The sequence below is a fragment of the Globicephala melas genome, unplaced genomic scaffold, assembly GCF_963455315.2.
Source record: "Globicephala melas unplaced genomic scaffold, mGloMel1.2 SCAFFOLD_612, whole genome shotgun sequence".
NCBI lineage: Eukaryota > Metazoa > Chordata > Mammalia > Artiodactyla > Delphinidae > Globicephala > Globicephala melas.
This window is the reverse complement of record NW_027207772.1, coordinates 1-27,221: the sequence shown is the minus strand read 5'-3', so window position 1 is coordinate 27,221 and position 27,221 is coordinate 1. Positions and strand designations below refer to the sequence as shown.

At 68.8% G+C, this 27,221-nt stretch overlaps 14 non-coding genes across 14 annotated transcripts; all 14 read right to left on the bottom strand.

Moving 5' to 3' along the window:
* Positions 1-739: 739 nt before the first annotated feature.
* On the bottom strand, positions 740-858 carry LOC132596106 (5S ribosomal RNA). Its single transcript, XR_009562207.1, has one exon. It is a non-coding gene; the product is annotated as a 5S ribosomal RNA (ribosomal RNA).
* Positions 859-3,553: 2,695 nt separating this feature from the next.
* Positions 3,554-3,672, bottom strand: LOC132596105 (5S ribosomal RNA). Its single transcript, XR_009562206.1, has one exon. It is a non-coding gene; the product is annotated as a 5S ribosomal RNA (ribosomal RNA).
* A 2,695-nt stretch (positions 3,673-6,367) lies between these two features.
* Positions 6,368-6,486, bottom strand: LOC132596104 (5S ribosomal RNA). The gene has a single exon (XR_009562205.1). It is a non-coding gene; the product is annotated as a 5S ribosomal RNA (ribosomal RNA).
* Positions 6,487-9,182: 2,696 nt separating this feature from the next.
* LOC132596103 (5S ribosomal RNA) lies at positions 9,183-9,301 on the bottom strand. Its single transcript, XR_009562204.1, has one exon. It is a non-coding gene; the product is annotated as a 5S ribosomal RNA (ribosomal RNA).
* Positions 9,302-11,997: 2,696 nt separating this feature from the next.
* On the bottom strand, positions 11,998-12,116 carry LOC132596102 (5S ribosomal RNA). Its single transcript, XR_009562203.1, has one exon. It is a non-coding gene; the product is annotated as a 5S ribosomal RNA (ribosomal RNA).
* A 932-nt stretch (positions 12,117-13,048) lies between these two features.
* On the bottom strand, positions 13,049-13,167 carry LOC132596101 (5S ribosomal RNA). The gene has a single exon (XR_009562202.1). It is a non-coding gene; the product is annotated as a 5S ribosomal RNA (ribosomal RNA).
* A 2,696-nt stretch (positions 13,168-15,863) lies between these two features.
* LOC132596100 (5S ribosomal RNA) lies at positions 15,864-15,982 on the bottom strand. Its single transcript, XR_009562201.1, has one exon. It is a non-coding gene; the product is annotated as a 5S ribosomal RNA (ribosomal RNA).
* A 930-nt stretch (positions 15,983-16,912) lies between these two features.
* Positions 16,913-17,031, bottom strand: LOC132596097 (5S ribosomal RNA). The gene has a single exon (XR_009562198.1). It is a non-coding gene; the product is annotated as a 5S ribosomal RNA (ribosomal RNA).
* A 931-nt stretch (positions 17,032-17,962) lies between these two features.
* On the bottom strand, positions 17,963-18,081 carry LOC132596142 (5S ribosomal RNA). Its single transcript, XR_009562243.1, has one exon. It is a non-coding gene; the product is annotated as a 5S ribosomal RNA (ribosomal RNA).
* A 931-nt stretch (positions 18,082-19,012) lies between these two features.
* Positions 19,013-19,131, bottom strand: LOC132596093 (5S ribosomal RNA). The gene has a single exon (XR_009562194.1). It is a non-coding gene; the product is annotated as a 5S ribosomal RNA (ribosomal RNA).
* Positions 19,132-21,826: 2,695 nt separating this feature from the next.
* Positions 21,827-21,945, bottom strand: LOC132596131 (5S ribosomal RNA). The gene has a single exon (XR_009562232.1). It is a non-coding gene; the product is annotated as a 5S ribosomal RNA (ribosomal RNA).
* A 931-nt stretch (positions 21,946-22,876) lies between these two features.
* LOC132596120 (5S ribosomal RNA) lies at positions 22,877-22,995 on the bottom strand. The gene has a single exon (XR_009562221.1). It is a non-coding gene; the product is annotated as a 5S ribosomal RNA (ribosomal RNA).
* Positions 22,996-23,926: 931 nt separating this feature from the next.
* Positions 23,927-24,045, bottom strand: LOC132596109 (5S ribosomal RNA). Its single transcript, XR_009562210.1, has one exon. It is a non-coding gene; the product is annotated as a 5S ribosomal RNA (ribosomal RNA).
* Positions 24,046-26,740: 2,695 nt separating this feature from the next.
* Positions 26,741-26,859, bottom strand: LOC132596091 (5S ribosomal RNA). The gene has a single exon (XR_009562192.1). It is a non-coding gene; the product is annotated as a 5S ribosomal RNA (ribosomal RNA).
* Between the last annotated feature and the right edge of the window lie 362 nt (positions 26,860-27,221).

The window sequence follows — 27,221 nt, the reverse complement described above, 5'->3', positions numbered from 1 at the left end:
TTAAAACTGGAGGGCAGAGGGCCCAGGCAGTCCTGGGACCAACGGCCATGGGTGAGCGAAACTACTACCGAGCCGAGCCGTTCACTGGCCCCATCCCCAGGAAATGCCAGGAGCAAGGATACTCAATTCTTCTGATCCCGGTCAGCTTCATCTTGCTCAACGTGGGGATCAACATGGTGACTACGGTCAGGGCAGGATCTGTGCAGCGCGGTTGGGGGAGCCCTGGGGTCTTGAAGGGGCTGAGGTGGGAGGGCTGCTGGGGTGTGACCGGGACAAGGGTTGGATTTCAGGGCTCACCCTGCTCCCGGCCTCCCCCCTCCCCTTCTTCCCTCAACTCTGGAGGCATCTGAAGAGATTCTTGCGGGCACTTTTCAATCGTATTTTCCACAAAGGTGAGTGGGCGCCGGCGTGGGTTCAGGGGATGTGGGCCTGTCCCCTTTCTTCTATCCCTGCCTTGATTCTCAGCCCCTCAGGAACCCAGGCCCTGACCCATCTCGCCTTTCCCCACAGACAAGCAAGCCAGCTGTGTAGGCACCCATCGCATGTGCATGCGCTGCTCCGTGGATCCCAAGAACCTGTGCTCAAGAGTTTCTTCCCACTTCTGCCATCGCCCAAGCTTCCTGCTCGGGCAGGTAAACCACCTTGACTACTGCCTGCAGCGGGGCTCGGCGGGGGCGGAGCCGGCGGCCCCCCCGCCGCGGGCGAGTAAAGGAGAAGGCGGGCGGAGCGGGAGGCAAAAAGCCTACAGCACCCGGTATTCCCAGGCGGTCTCCCATCCAAGTACTAACCAGGCCCGACCCTGCTTAGCTTCCGAGATCAGACGAGATCGGGCGCGTTCAGGGTGGTATGGCCGTAGACGGGGGCGGGGGGCCGCGGGCGGCCTCTTGAGGCCCAGTTTCGCTGGCGCTGGCGCCTCAACGCCAGCCTGGCGGCCGGCCCGCCCCGGCAGGGCCCCCTCGCCCGCCCAGGCAGGGGCAACGGAGGTCTCGGGTATCGGGCGGCGGCGGAGGGTTTGGCGACCACCTCCCAGCCCAGGGCGGCCGTGACCCAGCAAACCCTTCGGCGCTTGGCGCCCCGCCCAAGATCCCGCACGTCGCTCACAGGGACGTGGCCCCGGAGGCTTCAGGGCCCGGGGCCCGCGGTCCCTTGGGCATCGGCCCTGCCCGCCCACGCGGCCCTAGGCGCAGCCCGGCCGCAGCCCGGGCCGGCCCTCCTGCCCGACAGCAGCTGGCCCGAAGCCACTGGGAGCCACCATTGAGTCGCCACGGCCCCTCAGCCCCGGCAAGGCCACCCTTGCTCCCACACCCCCCGCCGAGCTCAGGACCCCGCCCCTGGTGGCCGGCAGGCCCGGGGAAGCGGCCCCTGCCCTCGATCCCGCTCCCGCACCCGGCCGCGGTGACACGCCAGAGGGGCGGGGTGGGGGGGGGCTTTTGTCGGAGGGAGCTGTGGAGGGACACACCGGCACACAGGTGGTGGCGCCGGGGCTGGGCGCCGGTGGGGGCGGCCAGGTGCAGGTCGAGGGGCTCGCGGGCCGAAAGGACGGCAACTGGGCCCGCGGCGGAGTCTGGGTCTGGAGGGCTCTGAGCCTCCATCCGCTCTGGTGCCTCGGGTCTACCGGCCCGACGCCTGGTAGCGCGACACCCCACCGGCCCACAGACGTAGCCTCCCCAGCTGTGCTCACAGCGAGTCCAACCGCAGCCTGCATCCCTCCACGGGACACTTGGATTACTCCCGCGATCCCCACGAGGTGCGGCACCCGGCGGCCGAATGGGCTGAGATCCTGCCCTTGCGGCGCCCTGTGGCCACCTCCGCCTCCCTCACGGTACTGGCCGAGGCCTCGGACCAGCGGGCCCCGGCTCCCAGCTCAGCGCTGCTCCTCCGCCCCTCTCACCTCCTGCCCGACGTCCAGGCTACCGAGCACCCTCCACCCCCGCCCACCTTCATGCCACTCAGCCGGAACCCGGGAGGCAATGCCAACTACCAGGTGTATGACAGTCTGGTGCTGAAGCGGCAACCGCAGGAGGGCCAAGCGCGGGCCAACTCGCTGCTACCTTCCACCTCGGCCTCCAGGCCCTCTCTGCACGGGAGCCAGACTGGGAAAATGAACTTACCAGCAGCAAGTGGGGGCAGGGGCAGGGGGCGGCAGGGCATGGAGAGAGGAATAAAGAGCGCCAGAGTCCAGGAAACATTGGTGGTCTGTGGCTTGGAAGCGCCACTCCTTCTGCCAGCCTGGGTCCCTGCGCTTGGCTTCCTGCAATAAGAAGCCAGTGTCCCCTTCTTGGCCTGAGGGTCCCTTTGGTTTAGTGGCCACAGTTCTGCCAGCAGGCCCCTCCTGGTCCTATACCATGCACTAAGTACATCTGCAGCTGCAGACTCCAAACCCCTGGTCTCTGGGCACCTCCTCTGCGTCTCAGCTGTCCCTGTCCACAGAGAGCCTCATACAAGAAGTTGCTTCCAAACTGGGAGGTTCCACATCTGGGCAGGTCCAGCTCCAGGCCCAGTGAAGGGCATGAAGAAGGCTGAGGCTCTGGACTCCAGCCAGGCCTTCAGCAGGCCTCTGAGGCCAAGGTCTTCCTAGTCTCAAGAGGGGCCAAGAGACGCAATGTGTCATTTGAACAAGTGAGTCAGCGGGCGGTGAGCGAATGAATGACCGCTCGAGGGGATGTATGCCGGCCACCGGGCCCTGTTTGACTGTCCAGGCTCAGCTTACCTGACCCTGGTTACCAGGGAATGCCACTCTGGGCCCTCCTTTTCATCCCCCTCCCTCACTGTGACCTCACCACCTGCCCCATTATGACCCAGTCTGGCTCCCAGTTAAAACTGGAGGGCAGAGGGCCCAGGCAGTCCTGGGACCAACGGCCATGGGTGAGCGAAACTACTACCGAGCCGAGCCGTTCACTGGCCCCATCCCCAGGAAATGCCAGGAGCAAGGATACTCAATTCTTCTGATCCCGGTCAGCTTCATCTTGCTCAACGTGGGGATCAACATGGTGACTACGGTCAGGGCAGGATCTGTGCAGCGCGGTTGGGGGAGCCCTGGGGTCTTGAAGGGGCTGAGGTGGGAGGGCTGCTGGGGTGTGACCGGGACAAGGGTTGGATTTCAGGGCTCACCCTGCTCCCGGCCTCCCCCCTCCCCTTCTTCCCTCAACTCTGGAGGCATCTGAAGAGATTCTTGCGGGCACTTTTCAATCGTATTTTCCACAAAGGTGAGTGGGCGCCGGCGTGGGTTCAGGGGATGTGGGCCTGTCCCCTTTCTTCTATCCCTGCCTTGATTCTCAGCCCCTCAGGAACCCAGGCCCTGACCCATCTCGCCTTTCCCCACAGACAAGCAAGCCAGCTGTGTAGGCACCCATCGCATGTGCATGCGCTGCTCCGTGGATCCCAAGAACCTGTGCTCAAGAGTTTCTTCCCACTTCTGCCATCGCCCAAGCTTCCTGCTCGGGCAGGTAAACCACCTTGACTACTGCCTGCAGCGGGGCTCGGCGGGGGCGGAGCCGGCGGCCCCCCCGCCGCGGGCGAGTAAAGGAGAAGGCGGGCGGAGCGGGAGGCAAAAAGCCTACAGCACCCGGTATTCCCAGGCGGTCTCCCATCCAAGTACTAACCAGGCCCGACCCTGCTTAGCTTCCGAGATCAGACGAGATCGGGCGCGTTCAGGGTGGTATGGCCGTAGACGGGGGCGGGGGGCCGCGGGCGGCCTCTTGAGGCCCAGTTTCGCTGGCGCTGGCGCCTCAACGCCAGCCTGGCGGCCGGCCCGCCCCGGCAGGGCCCCCTCGCCCGCCCAGGCAGGGGCAACGGAGGTCTCGGGTATCGGGCGGCGGCGGAGGGTTTGGCGACCACCTCCCAGCCCAGGGCGGCCGTGACCCAGCAAACCCTTCGGCGCTTGGCGCCCCGCCCAAGATCCCGCACGTCGCTCACAGGGACGTGGCCCCGGAGGCTTCAGGGCCCGGGGCCCGCGGTCCCTTGGGCATCGGCCCTGCCCGCCCACGCGGCCCTAGGCGCAGCCCGGCCGCAGCCCGGGCCGGCCCTCCTGCCCGACAGCAGCTGGCCCGAAGCCACTGGGAGCCACCATTGAGTCGCCACGGCCCCTCAGCCCCGGCAAGGCCACCCTTGCTCCCACACCCCCCGCCGAGCTCAGGACCCCGCCCCTGGTGGCCGGCAGGCCCGGGGAAGCGGCCCCTGCCCTCGATCCCGCTCCCGCACCCGGCCGCGGTGACACGCCAGAGGGGCGGGGTGGGGGGGGGCTTTTGTCGGAGGGAGCTGTGGAGGGACACACCGGCACACAGGTGGTGGCGCCGGGGCTGGGCGCCGGTGGGGGCGGCCAGGTGCAGGTCGAGGGGCTCGCGGGCCGAAAGGACGGCAACTGGGCCCGCGGCGGAGTCTGGGTCTGGAGGGCTCTGAGCCTCCATCCGCTCTGGTGCCTCGGGTCTACCGGCCCGACGCCTGGTAGCGCGACACCCCACCGGCCCACAGACGTAGCCTCCCCAGCTGTGCTCACAGCGAGTCCAACCGCAGCCTGCATCCCTCCACGGGACACTTGGATTACTCCCGCGATCCCCACGAGGTGCGGCACCCGGCGGCCGAATGGGCTGAGATCCTGCCCTTGCGGCGCCCTGTGGCCACCTCCGCCTCCCTCACGGTACTGGCCGAGGCCTCGGACCAGCGGGCCCCGGCTCCCAGCTCAGCGCTGCTCCTCCGCCCCTCTCACCTCCTGCCCGACGTCCAGGCTACCGAGCACCCTCCACCCCCGCCCACCTTCATGCCACTCAGCCGGAACCCGGGAGGCAATGCCAACTACCAGGTGTATGACAGTCTGGTGCTGAAGCGGCAACCGCAGGAGGGCCAAGCGCGGGCCAACTCGCTGCTACCTTCCACCTCGGCCTCCAGGCCCTCTCTGCACGGGAGCCAGACTGGGAAAATGAACTTACCAGCAGCAAGTGGGGGCAGGGGCAGGGGGCGGCAGGGCATGGAGAGAGGAATAAAGAGCGCCAGAGTCCAGGAAACATTGGTGGTCTGTGGCTTGGAAGCGCCACTCCTTCTGCCAGCCTGGGTCCCTGCGCTTGGCTTCCTGCAATAAGAAGCCAGTGTCCCCTTCTTGGCCTGAGGGTCCCTTTGGTTTAGTGGCCACAGTTCTGCCAGCAGGCCCCTCCTGGTCCTATACCATGCACTAAGTACATCTGCAGCTGCAGACTCCAAACCCCTGGTCTCTGGGCACCTCCTCTGCGTCTCAGCTGTCCCTGTCCACAGAGAGCCTCATACAAGAAGTTGCTTCCAAACTGGGAGGTTCCACATCTGGGCAGGTCCAGCTCCAGGCCCAGTGAAGGGCATGAAGAAGGCTGAGGCTCTGGACTCCAGCCAGGCCTTCAGCAGGCCTCTGAGGCCAAGGTCTTCCTAGTCTCAAGAGGGGCCAAGAGACGCAATGTGTCATTTGAACAAGTGAGTCAGCGGGCGGTGAGCGAATGAATGACCGCTCGAGGGGATGTATGCCGGCCACCGGGCCCTGTTTGACTGTCCAGGCTCAGCTTACCTGACCCTGGTTACCAGGGAATGCCACTCTGGGCCCTCCTTTTCATCCCCCTCCCTCACTGTGACCTCACCACCTGCCCCATTATGACCCAGTCTGGCTCCCAGTTAAAACTGGAGGGCAGAGGGCCCAGGCAGTCCTGGGACCAACGGCCATGGGTGAGCGAAACTACTACCGAGCCGAGCCGTTCACTGGCCCCATCCCCAGGAAATGCCAGGAGCAAGGATACTCAATTCTTCTGATCCCGGTCAGCTTCATCTTGCTCAACGTGGGGATCAACATGGTGACTACGGTCAGGGCAGGATCTGTGCAGCGCGGTTGGGGGAGCCCTGGGGTCTTGAAGGGGCTGAGGTGGGAGGGCTGCTGGGGTGTGACCGGGACAAGGGTTGGATTTCAGGGCTCACCCTGCTCCCGGCCTCCCCCCTCCCCTTCTTCCCTCAACTCTGGAGGCATCTGAAGAGATTCTTGCGGGCACTTTTCAATCGTATTTTCCACAAAGGTGAGTGGGCGCCGGCGTGGGTTCAGGGGATGTGGGCCTGTCCCCTTTCTTCTATCCCTGCCTTGATTCTCAGCCCCTCAGGAACCCAGGCCCTGACCCATCTCGCCTTTCCCCACAGACAAGCAAGCCAGCTGTGTAGGCACCCATCGCATGTGCATGCGCTGCTCCGTGGATCCCAAGAACCTGTGCTCAAGAGTTTCTTCCCACTTCTGCCATCGCCCAAGCTTCCTGCTCGGGCAGGTAAACCACCTTGACTACTGCCTGCAGCGGGGCTCGGCGGGGGCGGAGCCGGCGGCCCCCCCGCCGCGGGCGAGTAAAGGAGAAGGCGGGCGGAGCGGGAGGCAAAAAGCCTACAGCACCCGGTATTCCCAGGCGGTCTCCCATCCAAGTACTAACCAGGCCCGACCCTGCTTAGCTTCCGAGATCAGACGAGATCGGGCGCGTTCAGGGTGGTATGGCCGTAGACGGGGGCGGGGGGCCGCGGGCGGCCTCTTGAGGCCCAGTTTCGCTGGCGCTGGCGCCTTAACGCCAGCCTGGCGGCCGGCCCGCCCCGGCAGGGCCCCCTCGCCCGCCCAGGCAGGGGCAACGGAGGTCTCGGGTATCGGGCGGCGGCGGAGGGTTTGGCGACCACCTCCCAGCCCAGGGCGGCCGTGACCCAGCAAACCCTTCGGCGCTTGGCGCCCCGCCCAAGATCCCGCACGTCGCTCACAGGGACGTGGCCCCGGAGGCTTCAGGGCCCGGGGCCCGCGGTCCCTTGGGCATCGGCCCTGCCCGCCCACGCGGCCCTAGGCGCAGCCCGGCCGCAGCCCGGGCCGGCCCTCCTGCCCGACAGCAGCTGGCCCGAAGCCACTGGGAGCCACCATTGAGTCGCCACGGCCCCTCAGCCCCGGCAAGGCCACCCTTGCCCCCACACCCCCCGCCGAGCTCAGGACCCCGCCCCTGGTGGCCGGCAGGCCCGGGGAAGCGGCCCCTGCCCTCGATCCCGCTCCCGCACCCGGCCGCGGTGACACGCCAGAGGGGCGGGGTGGGGGGGGGCTTTTGTCGGAGGGAGCTGTGGAGGGACACACCGGCACACAGGTGGCGGCGCCGGGGCTGGGCGCCGGTGGGGGCGGCCAGGTGCAGGTCGAGGGGCTCGCGGGCCGAAAGGACGGCAACTGGGCCCGCGGCGGAGTCTGGGTCTGGAGGGCTCTGAGCCTCCATCCGCTCTGGTGCCTCGGGTCTACCGGCCCGACGCCTGGTAGCGCGACACCCCACCGGCCCACAGACGTAGCCTCCCCAGCTGTGCTCACAGCGAGTCCAACCGCAGCCTGCATCCCTCCACGGGACACTTGGATTACTCCCGCGATCCCCACGAGGTGCGGCACCCGGCGGCCGAATGGGCTGAGATCCTGCCCTTGCGGCGCCCTGTGGCCACCTCCGCCTCCCTCCCGGTACTGGCCGAGGCCTCGGACCAGCGGGCCCCGGCTCCCAGCTCAGCGCTGCTCCTCCGCCCCTCTCACCTCCTGCCCGACGTCCAGGCTACCGAGCACCCTCCACCCCCGCCCACCTTCATGCCACTCAGCCGGAACCCGGGAGGCAATGCCAACTACCAGGTGTATGACAGTCTGGTGCTGAAGCGGCAACCGCAGGAGGGCCAAGCGCGGGCCAACTCGCTGCTACCTTCCACCTCGGCCTCCAGGCCCTCTCTGCACGGGAGCCAGACTGGGAAAATGAACTTACCAGCAGCAAGTGGGGGCAGGGGCAGGGGGCGGCAGGGCATGGAGAGAGGAATAAAGAGCGCCAGAGTCCAGGAAACATTGGTGGTCTGTGGCTTGGAAGCGCCACTCCTTCTGCCAGCCTGGGTCCCTGCGCTTGGCTTCCTGCAATAAGAAGCCAGTGTCCCCTTCTTGGCCTGAGGGTCCCTTTGGTTTAGTGGCCACAGTTCTGCCAGCAGGCCCCTCCTGGTCCTATACCATGCACTAAGTACATCTGCAGCTGCAGACTCCAAACCCCTGGTCTCTGGGCACCTCCTCTGCGTCTCAGCTGTCCCTGTCCACAGAGAGCCTCATACAAGAAGTTGCTTCCAAACTGGGAGGTTCCACATCTGGGCAGGTCCAGCTCCAGGCCCAGTGAAGGGCATGAAGAAGGCTGAGGCTCTGGACTCCAGCCAGGCCTTCAGCAGGCCTCTGAGGCCAAGGTCTTCCTAGTCTCAAGAGGGGCCAAGAGACGCAATGTGTCATTTGAACAAGTGAGTCAGCGGGCGGTGAGCGAATGAATGACCGCTCGAGGGGATGTATGCCGGCCACCGGGCCCTGTTTGACTGTCCAGGCTCAGCTTACCTGACCCTGGTTACCAGGGAATGCCACTCTGGGCCCTCCTTTTCATCCCCCTCCCTCACTGTGACCTCACCACCTGCCCCATTATGACCCAGTCTGGCTCCCAGTTAAAACTGGAGGGCAGAGGGCCCAGGCAGTCCTGGGACCAACGGCCATGGGTGAGCGAAACTACTACCGAGCCGAGCCGTTCACTGGCCCCATCCCCAGGAAATGCCAGGAGCAAGGATACTCAATTCTTCTGATCCCGGTCAGCTTCATCTTGCTCAACGTGGGGATCAACATGGTGACTACGGTCAGGGCAGGATCTGTGCAGCGCGGTTGGGGGAGCCCTGGGGTCTTGAAGGGGCTGAGGTGGGAGGGCTGCTGGGGTGTGACCGGGACAAGGGTTGGATTTCAGGGCTCACCCTGCTCCCGGCCTCCCCCCTCCCCTTCTTCCCTCAACTCTGGAGGCATCTGAAGAGATTCTTGCGGGCACTTTTCAATCGTATTTTCCACAAAGGTGAGTGGGCGCCGGCGTGGGTTCAGGGGATGTGGGCCTGTCCCCTTTCTTCTATCCCTGCCTTGATTCTCAGCCCCTCAGGAACCCAGGCCCTGACCCATCTCGCCTTTCCCCACAGACAAGCAAGCCAGCTGTGTAGGCACCCATCGCATGTGCATGCGCTGCTCCGTGGATCCCAAGAACCTGTGCTCAAGAGTTTCTTCCCACTTCTGCCATCGCCCAAGCTTCCTGCTCGGGCAGGTAAACCCACCTTGACTACTGCCTGCAGCGGGGCTCGGCGGGGGCGGAGCCGGCGGCCCCCCCGCCGCGGGCGAGTAAAGGAGAAGGCGGGCGGAGCGGGAGGCAAAAAGCCTACAGCACCCGGTATTCCCAGGCGGTCTCCCATCCAAGTACTAACCAGGCCCGACCCTGCTTAGCTTCCGAGATCAGACGAGATCGGGCGCGTTCAGGGTGGTATGGCCGTAGACGGGGGCGGGGGGCCGCGGGCGGCCTCTTGAGGCCCAGTTTCGCTGGCGCTGGCGCCTTAACGCCAGCCTGGCGGCCGGCCCGCCCCGGCAGGGCCCCCTCGCCCGCCCAGGCAGGGGCAACGGAGGTCTCGGGTATCGGGCGGCGGCGGAGGGTTTGGCGACCACCTCCCAGCCCAGGGCGGCCGTGACCCAGCAAACCCTTCGGCGCTTGGCGCCCCGCCCAAGATCCCGCACGTCGCTCACAGGGACGTGGCCCCGGAGGCTTCAGGGCCCGGGGCCCGCGGTCCCTTGGGCATCGGCCCTGCCCGCCCACGCGGCCCTAGGCGCAGCCCGGCCGCAGCCCGGGCCGGCCCTCCTGCCCGACAGCAGCTGGCCCGAAGCCACTGGGAGCCACCATTGAGTCGCCACGGCCCCTCAGCCCCGGCAAGGCCACCCTTGCCCCCACACCCCCCGCCGAGCTCAGGACCCCGCCCCTGGTGGCCGGCAGGCCCGGGGAAGCGGCCCCTGCCCTCGATCCCGCTCCCGCACCCGGCCGCGGTGACACGCCAGAGGGGCGGGGTGGGGGGGGGCTTTTGTCGGAGGGAGCTGTGGAGGGACACACCGGCACACAGGTGGCGGCGCCGGGGCTGGGCGCCGGTGGGGGCGGCCAGGTGCAGGTCGAGGGGCTCGCGGGCCGAAAGGACGGCAACTGGGCCCGCGGCGGAGTCTGGGTCTGGAGGGCTCTGAGCCTCCATCCGCTCTGGTGCCTCGGGTCTACCGGCCCGACGCCTGGTAGCGCGACACCCCACCGGCCCACAGACGTAGCCTCCCCAGCTGTGCTCACAGCGAGTCCAACCGCAGCCTGCATCCCTCCACGGGACACTTGGATTACTCCCGCGATCCCCACGAGGTGCGGCACCCGGCGGCCGAATGGGCTGAGATCCTGCCCTTGCGGCGCCCTGTGGCCACCTCCGCCTCCCTCCCGGTACTGGCCGAGGCCTCGGACCAGCGGGCCCCGGCTCCCAGCTCAGCGCTGCTCCTCCGCCCCTCTCACCTCCTGCCCGACGTCCAGGCTACCGAGCACCCTCCACCCCCGCCCACCTTCATGCCACTCAGCCGGAACCCGGGAGGCAATGCCAACTACCAGGTGTATGACAGTCTGGTGCTGAAGCGGCAACCGCAGGAGGGCCAAGCGCGGGCCAACTCGCTGCTACCTTCCACCTCGGCCTCCAGGCCCTCTCTGCACGGGAGCCAGACTGGGAAAATGAACTTACCAGCAGCAAGTGGGGGCAGGGGCAGGGGGCGGCAGGGCATGGAGAGAGGAATAAAGAGCGCCAGAGTCCAGGAAACATTGGTGGTCTGTGGCTTGGAAGCGCCACTCCTTCTGCCAGCCTGGGTCCCTGCGCTTGGCTTCCTGCAATAAGAAGCCAGTGTCCCCTTCTTGGCCTGAGGGTCCCTTTGGTTTAGTGGCCACAGTTCTGCCAGCAGGCCCCTCCTGGTCCTATACCATGCACTAAGTACATCTGCAGCTGCAGACTCCAAACCCCTGGTCTCTGGGCACCTCCTCTGCGTCTCAGCTGTCCCTGTCCACAGAGAGCCTCATACAAGAAGTTGCTTCCAAACTGGGAGGTTCCACATCTGGGCAGGTCCAGCTCCAGGCCCAGTGAAGGGCATGAAGAAGGCTGAGGCTCTGGACTCCAGCCAGGCCTTCAGCAGGCCTCTGAGGCCAAGGTCTTCCTAGTCTCAAGAGGGGCCAAGAGACGCAATGTGTCATTTGAACAAGTGAGTCAGCGGGCGGTGAGCGAATGAATGACCGCTCGAGGGGATGTATGCCGGCCACCGGGCCCTGTTTGACTGTCCAGGCTCAGCTTACCTGACCCTGGTTACCAGGGAATGCCACTCTGGGCCCTCCTTTTCATCCCCCTCCCTCACTGTGACCTCACCACCTGCCCCATTATGACCCAGTCTGGCTCCCAGTTAAAACTGGAGGGCAGAGGGCCCAGGCAGTCCTGGGACCAACGGCCATGGGTGAGCGAAACTACTACCGAGCCGAGCCGTTCACTGGCCCCATCCCCAGGAAATGCCAGGAGCAAGGATACTCAATTCTTCTGATCCCGGTCAGCTTCATCTTGCTCAACGTGGGGATCAACATGGTGACTACGGTCAGGGCAGGATCTGTGCAGCGCGGTTGGGGGAGCCCTGGGGTCTTGAAGGGGCTGAGGTGGGAGGGCTGCTGGGGTGTGACCGGGACAAGGGTTGGATTTCAGGGCTCACCCTGCTCCCGGCCTCCCCCCTCCCCTTCTTCCCTCAACTCTGGAGGCATCTGAAGAGATTCTTGCGGGCACTTTTCAATCGTATTTTCCACAAAGGTGAGTGGGCGCCGGCGTGGGTTCAGGGGATGTGGGCCTGTCCCCTTTCTTCTATCCCTGCCTTGATTCTCAGCCCCTCAGGAACCCAGGCCCTGACCCATCTCGCCTTTCCCCACAGACAAGCAAGCCAGCTGTGTAGGCACCCATCGCATGTGCATGCGCTGCTCCGTGGATCCCAAGAACCTGTGCTCAAGAGTTTCTTCCCACTTCTGCCATCGCCCAAGCTTCCTGCTCGGGCAGGTAAACCCACCTTGACTACTGCCTGCAGCGGGGCTCGGCGGGGGCGGAGCCGGCGGCCCCCCCGCCGCGGGCGAGTAAAGGAGAAGGCGGGCGGAGCGGGAGGCAAAAAGCCTACAGCACCCGGTATTCCCAGGCGGTCTCCCATCCAAGTACTAACCAGGCCCGACCCTGCTTAGCTTCCGAGATCAGACGAGATCGGGCGCGTTCAGGGTGGTATGGCCGTAGACGGGGGCGGGGCGCCGCGGGCGGCCTCTTGAGGCCCAGTTTCGCTGGCGCTGGCGCCTTAACGCCAGCCTGGCGGCCGGCCCGCCCCGGCAGGGCCCCCTCGCCCGCCCAGGCAGGGGCAACGGAGGTCTCGGGTATCGGGCGGCGGCGGAGGGTTTGGCGACCACCTCCCAGCCCAGGGCGGCCGTGACCCAGCAAACCCTTCGGCGCTTGGCGCCCCGCCCAAGATCCCGCACGTCGCTCACAGGGACGTGGCCCCGGAGGCTTCAGGGCCCGGGGCCCGCGGTCCCTTGGGCATCGGCCCTGCCCGCCCACGCGGCCCTAGGCGCAGCCCGGCCGCAGCCCGGGCCGGCCCTCCTGCCCGACAGCAGCTGGCCCGAAGCCACTGGGAGCCACCATTGAGTCGCCACGGCCCCTCAGCCCCGGCAAGGCCACCCTTGCCCCCACACCCCCCGCCGAGCTCAGGACCCCGCCCCTGGTGGCCGGCAGGCCCGGGGAAGCGGCCCCTGCCCTCGATCCCGCTCCCGCACCCGGCCGCGGTGACACGCCAGAGGGGCGGGGTGGGGGGGGGCTTTTGTCGGAGGGAGCTGTGGAGGGACACACCGGCACACAGGTGGCGGCGCCGGGGCTGGGCGCCGGTGGGGGCGGCCAGGTGCAGGTCGAGGGGCTCGCGGGCCGAAAGGACGGCAACTGGGCCCGCGGCGGAGTCTGGGTCCGGGCCAGCCACCCCGGGAGCGTCTGGGGTGCGCCTGCCTTCCAGGGCCGCCTTCTGGCCGCCTGGCCGGCCGGGCCGGCGGGGAGCGACCCCGCCGGCGCGCGCCGTGGTGGGAGGGGCCTGAGGAGGTGGGGCCTGCAGCGGGGCCCGGCGGGGGCGGAGCCGGCGGCCCCCGCCGCGGGCGAGTAAAGGAGAAGGCGGGCGGAGCGGGAGGCAAAAAGCCTACAGCACCCGGTATTCCCAGGCGGTCTCCCATCCAAGTACTAACCAGGCCCGACCCTGCTTAGCTTCCGAGATCAGACGAGATCGGGCGCGTTCAGGGTGGTATGGCCGTAGACGGGGGCGGGGGGCCGCGGGCGGCCTCTTGAGGCCCAGTTTCGCTGGCGCTGGCGCCTTAACGCCAGCCTGGCGGCCGGCCCGCCCCGGCAGGGCCCCCTCGCCCGCCCAGGCAGGGGCAACGGAGGTCTCGGGTATCGGGCGGCGGCGGAGGGTTTGGCGACCACCTCCCAGCCCAGGGCGGCCGTGACCCAGCAAACCCTTCGGCGCTTGGCGCCCCGCCCAAGATCCCGCACGTCGCTCACAGGGACGTGGCCCCGGAGGCTTCAGGGCCCGGGGCCCGCGGTCCCTTGGGCATCGGCCCTGCCCGCCCACGCGGCCCTAGGCGCAGCCCGGCCGCAGCCCGGGCCGGCCCTCCTGCCCGACAGCAGCTGGCCCGAAGCCACCGGGAGCCACCATTGAGTCGCCACGGCCCCTCAGCCCCGGCAAGGCCACCCTTGCCCCCACACCCCCCGCCGACTCAGGACCCCGCCCCTGGTGGCCGGCAGGCCCGGGGAAGCGGCCCCTGCCCTCGATCCCGCTCCCGCACCCGGCCGCGGTGACACGCCAGAGGGGCGGGGTGGGGGTGGGGCTTTTGTCGGAGGGAGCTGTGGAGGGACACACCGGCACACAGGTGGCGGCGCCGGGGCTGGGCGCCGGTGGGGGCGGCCAGGTGCAGGTCGAGGGGCTCGCGGGCCGAAAGGACGGCAACTGGGCCCATGGCGGAGTCTGGGTCTGGAGGGCTCTGAGCCTCCATCCGCTCTGGTGCCTCGGGTCTACCGGCCCGACGCCTGGTAGCGCGACACCCCACCGGCCCACAGACGTAGCCTCCCCAGCTGTGCTCACAGCGAGTCCAACCGCAGCCTGCATCCCTCCACGGGACACTTGGATTACTCCCGCGATCCCCACGAGGTGCGGCACCCGGCGGCCGAATGGGCTGAGATCCTGCCCTTGCGGCGCCCTGTGGCCACCTCCGCCTCCCTCCCGGTACTGGCCGAGGCCTCGGACCAGCGGGCCCCGGCTCCCAGCTCAGCGCTGCTCCTCCGCCCCTCTCACCTCCTGCCCGACGTCCAGGCTACCGAGCACCCTCCACCCCCGCCCACCTTCATGCCACTCAGCCGGAACCCGGGAGGCAATGCCAACTACCAGGTGTATGACAGTCTGGTGCTGAAGCGGCAACCGCAGGAGGGCCAAGCGCGGGCCAACTCGCTGCTACCTTCCACCTCGGCCTCCAGGCCCTCTCTGCACGGGAGCCAGACTGGGAAAATGAACTTACCAGCAGCAAGTGGGGGCAGGGGCAGGGGGCGGCAGGGCATGGAGAGAGGAATAAAGAGCGCCAGAGTCCAGGAAACATTGGTGGTCTGTGGCTTGGAAGCGCCACTCCTTCTGCCAGCCTGGGTCCCTGCGCTTGGCTTCCTGCAATAAGAAGCCAGTGTCCCCTTCTTGGCCTGAGGGTCCCTTTGGTTTAGTGGCCACAGTTCTGCCAGCAGGCCCCTCCTGGTCCTATACCATGCACTAAGTACATCTGCAGCTGCAGACTCCAAACCCCTGGTCTCTGGGCACCTCCTCTGTGTCTCAGCTGTCCCTGTCCACAGAGAGCCTCATACAAGAAGTTGCTTCCAAACTGGGAGGTTCCACATCTGGGCAGGTCCAGCTCCAGGCCCAGTGAAGGGCATGAAGAAGGCTGAGGCTCTGGACTCCAGCCAGGCCTTCAGCAGGCCTCTGAGGCCAAGGTCTTCCTAGTCTCAAGAGGGGCCAAGAGACGCAATGTGTCATTTGAACAAGTGAGTCAGCGGGCGGTGAGCGAATGAATGACCGCTCGAGGGGATGTATGCCGGCCACCGGGCCCTGTTTGACTGTCCAGGCTCAGCTTACCTGACCCTGGTTACCAGGGAATGCCACTCTGGGCCCTCCTTTTCATCCCCCTCCCTCACTGTGACCTCACCACCTGCCCCATTATGACCCAGTCTGGCTCCCAGTTAAAACTGGAGGGCAGAGGGCCCAGGCAGTCCTGGGACCAACGGCCATGGGTGAGCGAAACTACTACCGAGCCGAGCCGTTCACTGGCCCCATCCCCAGGAAATGCCAGGAGCAAGGATACTCAATTCTTCTGATCCCGGTCAGCTTCATCTTGCTCAACGTGGGGATCAACATGGTGACTACGGTCAGGGCAGGATCTGTGCAGCGCGGTTGGGGGAGCCCTGGGGTCTTGAAGGGGCTGAGGTGGGAGGGCTGCTGGGGTGTGACCGGGACAAGGGTTGGATTTCAGGGCTCACCCTGCTCCCGGCCTCCCCCCTCCCCTTCTTCCCTCAACTCTGGAGGCATCTGAAGAGATTCTTGCGGGCACTTTTCAATCGTATTTTCCACAAAGGTGAGTGGGCGCCGGCGTGGGTTCAGGGGATGTGGGCCTGTCCCCTTTCTTCTATCCCTGCCTTGATTCTCAGCCCCTCAGGAACCCAGGCCCTGACCCATCTCGCCTTTCCCCACAGACAAGCAAGCCAGCTGTGTAGGCACCCATCGCATGTGCATGCGCTGCTCCGTGGATCCCAAGAACCTGTGCTCAAGAGTTTCTTCCCACTTCTGCCATCGCCCAAGCTTCCTGCTCGGGCAGGTAAACCCACCTTGACTACTGCCTGCAGCGGGGCTCGGCGGGGGCGGAGCCGGCGGCCCCCCCGCCGCGGGCGAGTAAAGGAGAAGGCGGGCGGAGCGGGAGGCAAAAAGCCTACAGCACCCGGTATTCCCAGGCGGTCTCCCATCCAAGTACTAACCAGGCCCGACCCTGCTTAGCTTCCGAGATCAGACGAGATCGGGCGCGTTCAGGGTGGTATGGCCGTAGACGGGGGCGGGGGGCCGCGGGCGGCCTCTTGAGGCCCAGTTTCGCTGGCGCTGGCGCCTTAACACCAGCCTGGCGGCCGGCCCGCCCCGGCAGGACCCCTCGCCCGCCCAGGCAGGGGCAACGGAGGTCTCGGGTATCGGGCGGCGGCGGAGGGTTTGGCGACCACCTCCCAGCCCAGGGCGGCCGTGACCCAGCAAACCCTTCGGCGCTTGGCGCCCCGCCCAAGATCCCGCACGTCGCTCACAGGGACGTGGCCCCGGAGGCTTCAGGGCCCGGGGCCCGCGGTCCCTTGGGCATCGGCCCTGCCCGCCCACGCGGCCCTAGGCGCAGCCCGGCCGCAGCCCGGGCCGGCCCTCCTGCCCGACAGCAGCTGGCCCGAAGCCACTGGGAGCCACCATTGAGTCGCCACGGCCCCTCAGCCCCGGCAAGGCCACCCTTGCCCCCACACCCCCCGCCGAGCTCAGGACCCCGCCCCTGGTGGCCGGCAGGCCCGGGGAAGCGGCCCCTGCCCTCGATCCCGCTCCCGCACCCGGCCGCGGTGACACGCCAGAGGGGCGGGGTGGGGGGGGCTTTTGTCGGAGGGAGCTGTGGAGGGACACACCGGCACACAGGTGGCGGCGCCGGGGCTGGGCGCCGGTGGGGGCGGCCAGGTGCAGGTCGAGGGGCTCGCGGGCCGAAAGGATGGCAACTGGGCCCGCGGCGGAGTCTGGGTCCGGGCCAGCCACCCCGGGAGCGTCTGGGGTGCGCCTGCCTTCCAGGGCCGCCTTCTGGCCGCCTGGCCGGCCGGGCCGGCGGGGAGCGACCCCGCCGGCGCGCGCCGTGGTGGGAGGGGCCTGAGGAGGTGGGGCCTGCAGCGGGGCCCGGCGGGGGCGGAGCCGGCGGCCCCCGCCGCGGGCGAGTAAAGGAGAAGGCGGGCGGAGCGGGAGGCAAAAAGCCTACAGCACCCGGTATTCCCAGGCGGTCTCCCATCCAAGTACTAACCAGGCCCGACCCTGCTTAGCTTCCGAGATCAGACGAGATCGGGCGCGTTCAGGGTGGTATGGCCGTAGACGGGGGCGGGGGGCCGCGGGCGGCCTCTTGAGGCCCAGTTTCGCTGGCGCTGGCGCCTTAACGCCAGCCTGGCGGCCGGCCCGCCCCGGCAGGGCCCCCTCGCCCGCCCAGGCAGGGGCAACGGAGGTCTCGGGTATCGGGCGGCGGCGGAGGGTTTGGCGACCACCTCCCAGCCCAGGGCGGCCGTGACCCAGCAAACCCTTCGGCGCTTGGCGCCCCGCCCAAGATCCCGCACGTCGCTCACAGGGACGTGGCCCCGGAGGCTTCAGGGCCCGGGGCCCGCGGTCCCTTGGGCATCGGCCCTGCCCGCCCACGCGGCCCTAGGCGCAGCCCGGCCGCAGCCCGGGCCGGCCCTCCTGCCCGACAGCAGCTGGCCCGAAGCCACTGGGAGCCACCATTGAGTCGCCACGGCCCCTCAGCCCCGGCAAGGCCACCCTTGCCCCCACACCCCCCGCCGAGCTCAGGACCCCGCCCCTGGTGGCCGGCAGGCCCGGGGAAGCGGCCCCTGCCCTCGATCCCGCTCCCGCACCCGGCCGCGGTGACACGCCAGAGGGGCGGGGTGGGGGGGGCTTTTGTCGGAGGGAGCTGTGGAGGGACACACCGGCACACAGGTGGCGGAGCCGGGGCTGGGCGCCGGTGGGGGCGGCCAGGTGCAGGTCGAGGGGCTCGCGGGCCGAAAGGACGGCAACTGGGCCCGCGGCGGAGTCTGGGTCCGGGCCAGCCACCCCGGGAGCGTCTGGGGTGCGCCTGCCTTCCAGGGCCGCCTTCTGGCCGCCTGGCCGGCCGGGCCGGCGGGGAGCGACCCCGCCGGCGCGCGCCGTGGTGGGAGGGGCCTGAGGAGGTGGGGCCTGCAGCGGGGCCCGGCGGGGGCGGAGCCGGCGGCCCCCGCCGCGGGCGAGTAAAGGAGAAGGCGGGCGGAGCGGGAGGCAAAAAGCCTACAGCACCCGGTATTCCCAGGCGGTCTCCCATCCAAGTACTAACCAGGCCCGACCCTGCTTAGCTTCCGAGATCAGACGAGATCGGGCGCGTTCAGGGTGGTATGGCCGTAGACGGGGGCGGGGGGCCGCGGGCGGCCTCTTGAGGCCCAGTTTCGCTGGCGCTGGCGCCTTAACGCCAGCCTGGCGGCCGGCCCGCCCCGGCAGGGCCCCCTCGCCCGCCCAGGCAGGGGCAACGGAGGTCTCGGGTATCGGGCGGCGGCGGAGGGTTTGGCGACCACCTCCCAGCCCAGGGCGGCCGTGACCCAGCAAACCCTTCGGCGCTTGGCGCCCCGCCCAAGATCCCGCACGTCGCTCACAGGGACGTGGCCCCGGAGGCTTCAGGGCCCGGGGCCCGCGGTCCCTTGGGCATCGGCCCTGCCCGCCCACGCGGCCCTAGGCGCAGCCCGGCCGCAGCCCGGGCCGGCCCTCCTGCCCGACAGCAGCTGGCCCGAAGCCACCGGGAGCCACCATTGAGTCGCCACGGCCCCTCAGCCCCGGCAAGGCCACCCTTGCCCCCACACCCCCCGCCGAGCTCAGGACCCCGCCCCTGGTGGCCGGCAGGCCCGGGGAAGCGGCCCCTGCCCTCGATCCCGCTCCCGCACCCGGCCGCGGTGACACGCCAGAGGGGCGGGGTGGGGGGGGCTTTTGTCGGAGGGAGCTGTGGAGGGACACACCGGCACACAGGTGGCGGCGCCGGGGCTGGGCGCCGGTGGGGGCGGCCAGGTGCAGGTCGAGGGGCTCGCGGGCCGAAAGGACGGCAACTGGGCCCGCGGCGGAGTCTGGGTCCGGGCCAGCCACCCCGGGAGCGTCTGGGGTGCGCCTGCCTTCCAGGGCCGCCTTCTGGCCGCCTGGCCGGCCGGGCCGGCGGGCAGCGACCCCGCCGGCGCGCGCCGTGGTGGGAGGGGCCTGAGGAGGTGGGGCCTGCAGCGGGGCCCGGCGGGGGCGGAGCCGGCGGCCCCCGCCGCGGGCGAGTAAAGGAGAAGGCGGGCGGAGCGGGAGGCAAAAAGCCTAGAGCACCCGGTATTCCCAGGCGGTCTCCCATCCAAGTACTAACCAGGCCCGACCCTGCTTAGCTTCCGAGATCAGACGAGATCTGGCGCGTTCAGGGTGGTATGGCCGTAGACGGGGGCGGGGGACCGCGGGCGGCCTCTTGAGGCCCAGTTTCGCTGGCGCTGGCGCCTTAACGCCAGCCTGGCGGCCGGCCCGCCCCGGCAGGGCCCCCTCGCCCGCCCAGGCAGGGGCAACGGAGGTCTCGGGTATCGGGCGGCGGCGGAGGGTTTGGCGACCACCTCCCAGCCCAGGGCGGCCGTGACCCAGCAAACCCTTCGGCGCTTGGCGCCCCGCCCAAGATCCCGCACGTCGCTCACAGGGACGTGGCCCCGGAGGCTTCAGGGCCCGGGGCCCGCGGTCCCTTGGGCATCGGCCCTGCCCGCCCACGCGGCCCTAGGCGCAGCCCGGCCGCAGCCCGGGCCGGCCCTCCTGCCCGACAGCAGCTGGCCCGAAGCCACTGGGAGCCACCATTGAGTCGCCACGGCCCCTCAGCCCCGGCAAGGCCACCCTTGCCCCCACACCCCCCGCCGAGCTCAGGACCCCGCCCCTGGTGGCCGGCAGGCCCGGGGAAGCGGCCCCTGCCCTCGATCCCGCTCCCGCACCCGGCCGCGGTGACACGCCAGAGGGGCGGGGTGGGGGGGGCTTTTGTCGGAGGGAGCTGTGGAGGGACACACCGGCACACAGGTGGCGGCGCCGGGGCTGGGCGCCGGTGGGGGCGGCCAGGTGCAGGTCGAGGGGCTCGCGGGCCGAAAGGACGGCAACTGGGCCCGCGGCGGAGTCTGGGTCTGGAGGGCTCTGAGCCTCCATCCGCTCTGGTGCCTCGGGTCTACCGGCCCGACGCCTGGTAGCGCGACACCCCACCGGCCCACAGACGTAGCCTCCCCAGCTGTGCTCACAGCGAGTCCAACCGCAGCCTGCATCCCTCCACGGGACACTTGGATTACTCCCGCGATCCCCACGAGGTGCGGCACCCGGCGGCCGAATGGGCTGAGATCCTGCCCTTGCGGCGCCCTGTGGCCACCTCCGCCTCCCTCACGGTACTGGCCGAGGCCTCGGACCAGCGGGCCCCGGCTCCCAGCTCAGCGCTGCTCCTCCGCCCCTCTCACCTCCTGCCCGACGTCCAGGCTACCGAGCACCCTCCACCCCCGCCCACCTTCATGCCACTCAGCCGGAACCCGGGAGGCAATGCCAACTACCAGGTGTATGACAGTCTGGTGCTGAAGCGGCAACCGCAGGAGGGCCAAGCGCGGGCCAACTCGCTGCTACCTTCCACCTCGGCCTCCAGGCCCTCTCTGCACGGGAGCCAGACTGGGAAAATGAACTTACCAGCAGCAAGTGGGGGCAGGGGCAGGGGGCGGCAGGGCATGGAGAGAGGAATAAAGAGCGCCAGAGTCCAGGAAACATTGGTGGTCTGTGGCTTGGAAGCGCCACTCCTTCTGCCAGCCTGGGTCCCTGCGCTTGGCTTCCTGCAATAAGAAGCCAGTGTCCCCTTCTTGGCCTGAGGGTCCCTTTGGTTTAGTGGCCACAGTTCTGCCAGCAGGCCCCTCCTGGTCCTATACCATGCACTAAGTACATCTGCAGCTGCAGACTCCAAACCCCTGGTCTCTGGGCACCTCCTCTGTGTCTCAGCTGTCCCTGTCCACAGAGAGCCTCATACAAGAAGTTGCTTCCAAACTGGGAGGTTCCACATCTGGGCAGGTCCAGCTCCAGGCCCAGTGAAGGGCATGAAGAAGGCTGAGGCTCTGGACTCCAGCCAGGCCTTCAGCAGGCCTCTGAGGCCAAGGTCTTCCTAGTCTCAAGAGGGGCCAAGAGACGCAATGTGTCATTTGAACAAGTGAGTCAGCGGGCGGTGAGCGAATGAATGACCGCTCGAGGGGATGTATGCCGGCCACCGGGCCCTGTTTGACTGTCCAGGCTCAGCTTACCTGACCCTGGTTACCAGGGAATGCCACTCTGGGCCCTCCTTTTCATCCCCCTCCCTCACTGTGACCTCACCACCTGCCCCATTATGACCCAGTCTGGCTCCCAGTTAAAACTGGAGGGCAGAGGGCCCAGGCAGTCCTGGGACCAACGGCCATGGGTGAGCGAAACTACTACCGAGCCGAGCCGTTCACTGGCCCCATCCCCAGGAAATGCCAGGAGCAAGGATACTCAATTCTTCTGATCCCGGTCAGCTTCATCTTGCTCAACGTGGGGATCAACATGGTGACTATGGTCAGGGCAGGATCTGTGCAGCGCGGTTGGGGGAGCCCTGGGGTCTTGAAGGGGCTGAGGTGGGAGGGCTGCTGGGGTGTGACCGGGACAAGGGTTGGATTTCAGGGCTCACCCTGCTCCCGGCCTCCCCCCTCCCCTTCTTCCCTCAACTCTGGAGGCATCTGAAGAGATTCTTGCGGGCACTTTTCAATCGTATTTTCCACAAAGGTGAGTGGGCGCCGGCGTGGGTTCAGGGGATGTGGGCCTGTCCCCTTTCTTCTATCCCTGCCTTGATTCTCAGCCCCTCAGGAACCCAGGCCCTGACCCATCTCGCCTTTCCCCACAGACAAGCAAGCCAGCTGTGTAGGCACCCATCGCATGTGCATGCGCTGCTCCGTGGATCCCAAGAACCTGTGCTCAAGAGTTTCTTCCCACTTCTGCCATCGCCCAAGCTTCCTGCTCGGGCAGGTAAACCCACCTTGACTACTGCCTGCAGCGGGGCTCGGCGGGGGCGGAGCCGGCGGCCCCCCCGCCGCGGGCGAGTAAAGGAGAAGGCGGGCGGAGCGGGAGGCAAAAAGCCTACAGCACCCGGTATTCCCAGGCGGTCTCCCATCCAAGTACTAACCAGGCCCGACCCTGCTTAGCTTCCGAGATCAGACGAGATCGGGCGCGTTCAGGGTGGTATGGCCGTAGACGGGGGCGGGGCGCCGCGGGCGGCCTCTTGAGGCCCAGTTTCGCTGGCGCTGGCGCCTTAACGCCAGCCTGGCGGCCGGCCCGCCCCGGCAGGGCCCCCTCGCCCGCCCAGGCAGGGGCAACGGAGGTCTCGGGTATCGGGCGGCGGCGGAGGGTTTGGCGACCACCTCCCAGCCCAGGGCGGCCGTGACCCAGCAAACCCTTCGGCGCTTGGCGCCCCGCCCAAGATCCCGCACGTCGCTCACAGGGACGTGGCCCCGGAGGCTTCAGGGCCCGGGGCCCGCGGTCCCTTGGGCATCGGCCCTGCCCGCCCACGCGGCCCTAGGCGCAGCCCGGCCGCAGCCCGGGCCGGCCCTCCTGCCCGACAGCAGCTGGCCCGAAGCCACTGGGAGCCACCATTGAGTCGCCACGGCCCCTCAGCCCCGGCAAGGCCACCCTTGCCCCCACACCCCCCGCCGAGCTCAGGACCCCGCCCCTGGTGGCCGGCAGGCCCGGGGAAGCGGCCCCTGCCCTCGATCCCGCTCCCGCACCCGGCCGCGGTGACACGCCAGAGGGGCGGGGTGGGGGGGGCTTTTGTCGGAGGGAGCTGTGGAGGGACACACCGGCACACAGGTGGCGGCGCCGGGGCTGGGCGCCGGTGGGGGCGGCCAGGTGCAGGTCGAGGGGCTCGCGGGCCGAAAGGACGGTAACTGGGCCCGCGGCGGAGTCTGGGTCCGGGCCAGCCACCCCGGGAGCGTCTGGGGTGCGCCTGCCTTCCAGGGCCGCCTTCTGGCCGCCTGGCCGGCCGGGCCGGCGGGGAGCGACCCCGCCGGCGCGCGCCGTGGTGGGAGGGGCCTGAGGAGGTGGGGCCTGCAGCGGGGCCCGGCGGGGGCGGAGCCGGCGGCCCCCGCCGCGGGCGAGTAAAGGAGAAGGCGGGCGGAGCGGGAGGCAAAAAGCCTACAGCACCCGGTATTCCCAGGCGGTCTCCCATCCAAGTACTAACCAGGCCCGACCCTGCTTAGCTTCCGAGATCAGACGAGATCGGGCGCGTTCAGGGTGGTATGGCCGTAGACGGGGGCGGGGGGCCGCGGGCGGCCTCTTGAGGCCCAGTTTCGCTGGCGCTGGCGCCTTAACGCCAGCCTGGCGGCCGGCCCGCCCCGGCAGGGCCCCCTCGCCCGCCCAGGCAGGGGCAACGGAGGTCTCGGGTATCGGGCGGCGGCGGAGGGTTTGGCGACCACCTCCCAGCCCAGGGCGGCCGTGACCCAGCAAACCCTTCGGCGCTTGGCGCCCCGCCCAAGATCCCGCACGTCGCTCACAGGGACGTGGCCCCGGAGGCTTCAGGGCCCGGGGCCCGCGGTCCCTTGGGCATCGGCCCTGCCCGCCCACGCGGCCCTAGGCGCAGCCCGGCCGCAGCCCGGGCCGGCCCTCCTGCCCGACAGCAGCTGGCCCGAAGCCACTGGGAGCCACCATTGAGTCGCCACGGCCCCTCAGCCCCGGCAAGGCCACCCTTGCCCCCACACCCCCCGCCGAGCTCAGGACCCCGCCCCTGGTGGCCGGCAGGCCCGGGGAAGCGGCCCCTGCCCTCGATCCCGCTCCCGCACCCGGCCGCGGTGACACGCCAGAGGGGCGGGGTGGGGGGGGCTTTTGTCGGAGGGAGCTGTGGAGGGACACACCGGCACACAGGTGGCGGCGCCGGGGCTGGGCGCCGGTGGGGGCGGCCAGGTGCAGGTCGAGGGGCTCGCGGGCCGAAAGGACGGCAACTGGGCCCGCGGCGGAGTCTGGGTCCGGGCCAGCCACCCCGGGAGCGTCTGGGGTGCGCCTGCCTTCCAGGGCCGCCTTCTGGCCGCCTGGCCGGCCGGGCCGGCGGGGAGCGACCCCGCCGGCGCGCGCCGTGGTGGGAGGGGCCTGAGGAGGTGGGGCCTGCAGCGGGGCCCGGCGGGGGCGGAGCCGGCGGCCCCCGCCGCGGGCGAGTAAAGGAGAAGGCGGGCGGAGCGGGAGGCAAAAAGCCTACAGCACCCGGTATTCCCAGGCGGTCTCCCATCCAAGTACTAACCAGGCCCGACCCTGCTTAGCTTCCGAGATCAGACGAGATCGGGCGCGTTCAGGGTGGTATGGCCGTAGACGGGGGCGGGGGGCCGCGGGCGGCCTCTTGAGGCCCAGTTTCGCTGGCGCTGGCGCCTTAACGCCAGCCTGGCGGCCGGCCCGCCCCGGCAGGGCCCCCTCGCCCGCCCAGGCAGGGGCAACGGAGGTCTCGGGTATCGGGCGGCGGCGGAGGGTTTGGCGACCACCTCCCAGCCCAGGGCGGCCGTGACCCAGCAAACCCTTCGGCGCTTGGCGCCCCGCCCAAGATCCCGCACGTCGCTCACAGGGACGTGGCCCCGGAGGCTTCAGGGCCCGGGGCCCGCGGTCCCTTGGGCATCGGCCCTGCCCGCCCACGCGGCCCTAGGCGCAGCCCGGCCGCAGCCCGGGCCGGCCCTCCTGCCCGACAGCAGCTGGCCCGAAGCCACTGGGAGCCACCATTGAGTCGCCACGGCCCCTCAGCCCCGGCAAGGCCACCCTTGCCCCCACACCCCCCGCCGAGCTCAGGACCCCGCCCCTGGTGGCCGGCAGGCCCGGGGAAGCGGCCCCTGCCCTCGATCCCGCTCCCGCACCCGGCCGCGGTGACACGCCAGAGGGGCGGGGTGGGGGGGGCTTTTGTCGGAGGGAGCTGTGGAGGGACACACCGGCACACAGGTGGCGGCGCCGGGGCTGGGCGCCGGTGGGGGCGGCCAGGTGCAGGTCGAGGGGCTCGCGGGCCGAAAGGACGGCAACTGGGCCCGCGGCGGAGTCTGGGTCTGGAGGGCTCTGAGCCTCCATCCGCTCTGGTGCCTCGGGTCTACCGGCCCGACGCCTGGTAGCGCGACACCCCACCGGCCCACAGACGTAGCCTCCCCAGCTGTGCTCACAGCGAGTCCAACCGCAGCCTGCATCCCTCCACGGGACACTTGGATTACTCCCGCGATCCCCACGAGGTGCGGCACCCGGCGGCCGAATGGGCTGAGATCCTGCCCTTGCGGCGCCCTGTGGCCACCTCCGCCTCCCTCACGGTACTGGCCGAGGCCTCGGACCAGCGGGCCCCGGCTCCCAGCTCAGCGCTGCTCCTCCGCCCCTCTCACCTCCTGCCCGACGTCCAGGCTACCGAGCACCCTCCACCCCCGCCCACCTTCATGCCACTCAGCCGGAACCCGGGAGGCAATGCCAACTACCAGGTGTATGACAGTCTGGTGCTGAAGCGGCAACCGCAGGAGGGCCAAGCGCGGGCCAACTCGCTGCTACCTTCCACCTCGGCCTCCAGGCCCTCTCTGCACGGGAGCCAGACTGGGAAAATGAACTTACCAGCAGCAAGTGGGGGCAGGGGCAGGGGGCGGCAGGGCATGGAGAGAGGAATAAAGAGCGCCAGAGTCCAGGAAACATTGGTGGTCTGTGGCTTGGAAGCGCCACTCCTTCTGCCAGCCTGGGTCCCTGCGCTTGGCTTCCTGCAATAAGAAGCCAGTGTCCCCTTCTTGGCCTGAGGGTCCCTTTGGTTTAGTGGCCACAGTTCTGCCAGCAGGCCCCTCCTGGTCCTATACCATGCACTAAGTACATCTGCAGCTGCAGACTCCAAACCCCTGGTCTCTGGGCACCTCCTCTGTGTCTCAGCTGTCCCTGTCCACAGAGAGCCTCATACAAGAAGTTGCTTCCAAACTGGGAGGTTCCACATCTGGGCAGGTCCAGCTCCAGGCCCAGTGAAGGGCATGAAGAAGGCTGAGGCTCTGGACTCCAGCCAGGCCTTCAGCAGGCCTCTGAGGCCAAGGTCTTCCTAGTCTCAAGAGGGGCCAAGAGACGCAATGTGTCATTTGAACAAGTGAGTCAGCGGGCGGTGAGCGAATGAATGACCGCTCGAGGGGATGTATGCCGGCCACCGGGCCCTGTTTGACTGTCCAGGCTCAGCTTACCTGACCCTGGTTACCAGGGAATGCCACTCTGGGCCCTCCTTTTCATCCCCCTCCCTCACTGTGACCTCACCACCTGCCCCATTATGACCCAGTCTGGCTCCCAGTTAAAACTGGAGGGCAGAGGGCCCAGGCAGTCCTGGGACCAACGGCCATGGGTGAGCGAAACTACTACCGAGCCGAGCCGTTCACTGGCCCCATCCCCAGGAAATGCCAGGAGCAAGGATACTCAATTCTTCTGATCCCGGTCAGCTTCATCTTGCTCAACGTGGGGATCAACATGGTGACTATGGTCAGGGCAGGATCTGTGCAGCGCGGTTGGGGGAGCCCTGGGGTCTTGAAGGGGCTGAGGTGGGAGGGCTGCTGGGGTGTGACCGGGACAAGGGTTGGATTTCAGGGCTCACCCTGCTCCCGGCCTCCCCCCTCCCCTTCTTCCCTCAACTCTGGAGGCATCTGAAGAGATTCTTGCGGGCACTTTTCAATCGTATTTTCCACAAAGGTGAGTGGGCGCCGGCGTGGGTTCAGGGGATGTGGGCCTGTCCCCTTTCTTCTATCCCTGCCTTGATTCTCAGCCCCTCAGGAACCCAGGCCCTGACCCATCTCGCCTTTCCCCACAGACAAGCAAGCCAGCTGTGTAGGCACCCATCGCATGTGCATGCGCTGCTCCGTGGATCCCAAGAACCTGTGCTCAAGAGTTTCTTCCCACTTCTGCCATCGCCCAAGCTTCCTGCTCGGGCAGGTAAACCCACCTTGACTACTGCCTGCAGCGGGGCTCGGCGGGGGCGGAGCCGGCGGCCCCCCCGCCGCGGGCGAGTAAAGGAGAAGGCGGGCGGAGCGGGAGGCAAAAAGCCTACAGCACCCGGTATTCCCAGGCGGTCTCCCATCCAAGTACTAACCAGGCCCGACCCTGCTTAGCTTCCGAGATCAGACGAGATCGGGCGCGTTCAGGGTGGTATGGCCGTAGACGGGGGCGGGGCGCCGCGGGCGGCCTCTTGAGGCCCAGTTTCGCTGGCGCTGGCGCCTTAACGCCAGCCTGGCGGCCGGCCCGCCCCGGCAGGGCCCCCTCGCCCGCCCAGGCAGGGGCAACGGAGGTCTCGGGTATCGGGCGGCGGCGGAGGGTTTGGCGACCACCTCCCAGCCCAGGGCGGCCGTGACCCAGCAAACCCTTCGGCGCTTGGCGCCCCGCCCAAGATCCCGCACGTCGCTCACAGGGACGTGGCCCCGGAGGCTTCAGGGCCCGGGGCCCGCGGTCCCTTGGGCATCGGCCCTGCCCGCCCACGCGGCCCTAGGCGCAGCCCGGCCGCAGCCCGGGCCGGCCCTCCTGCCCG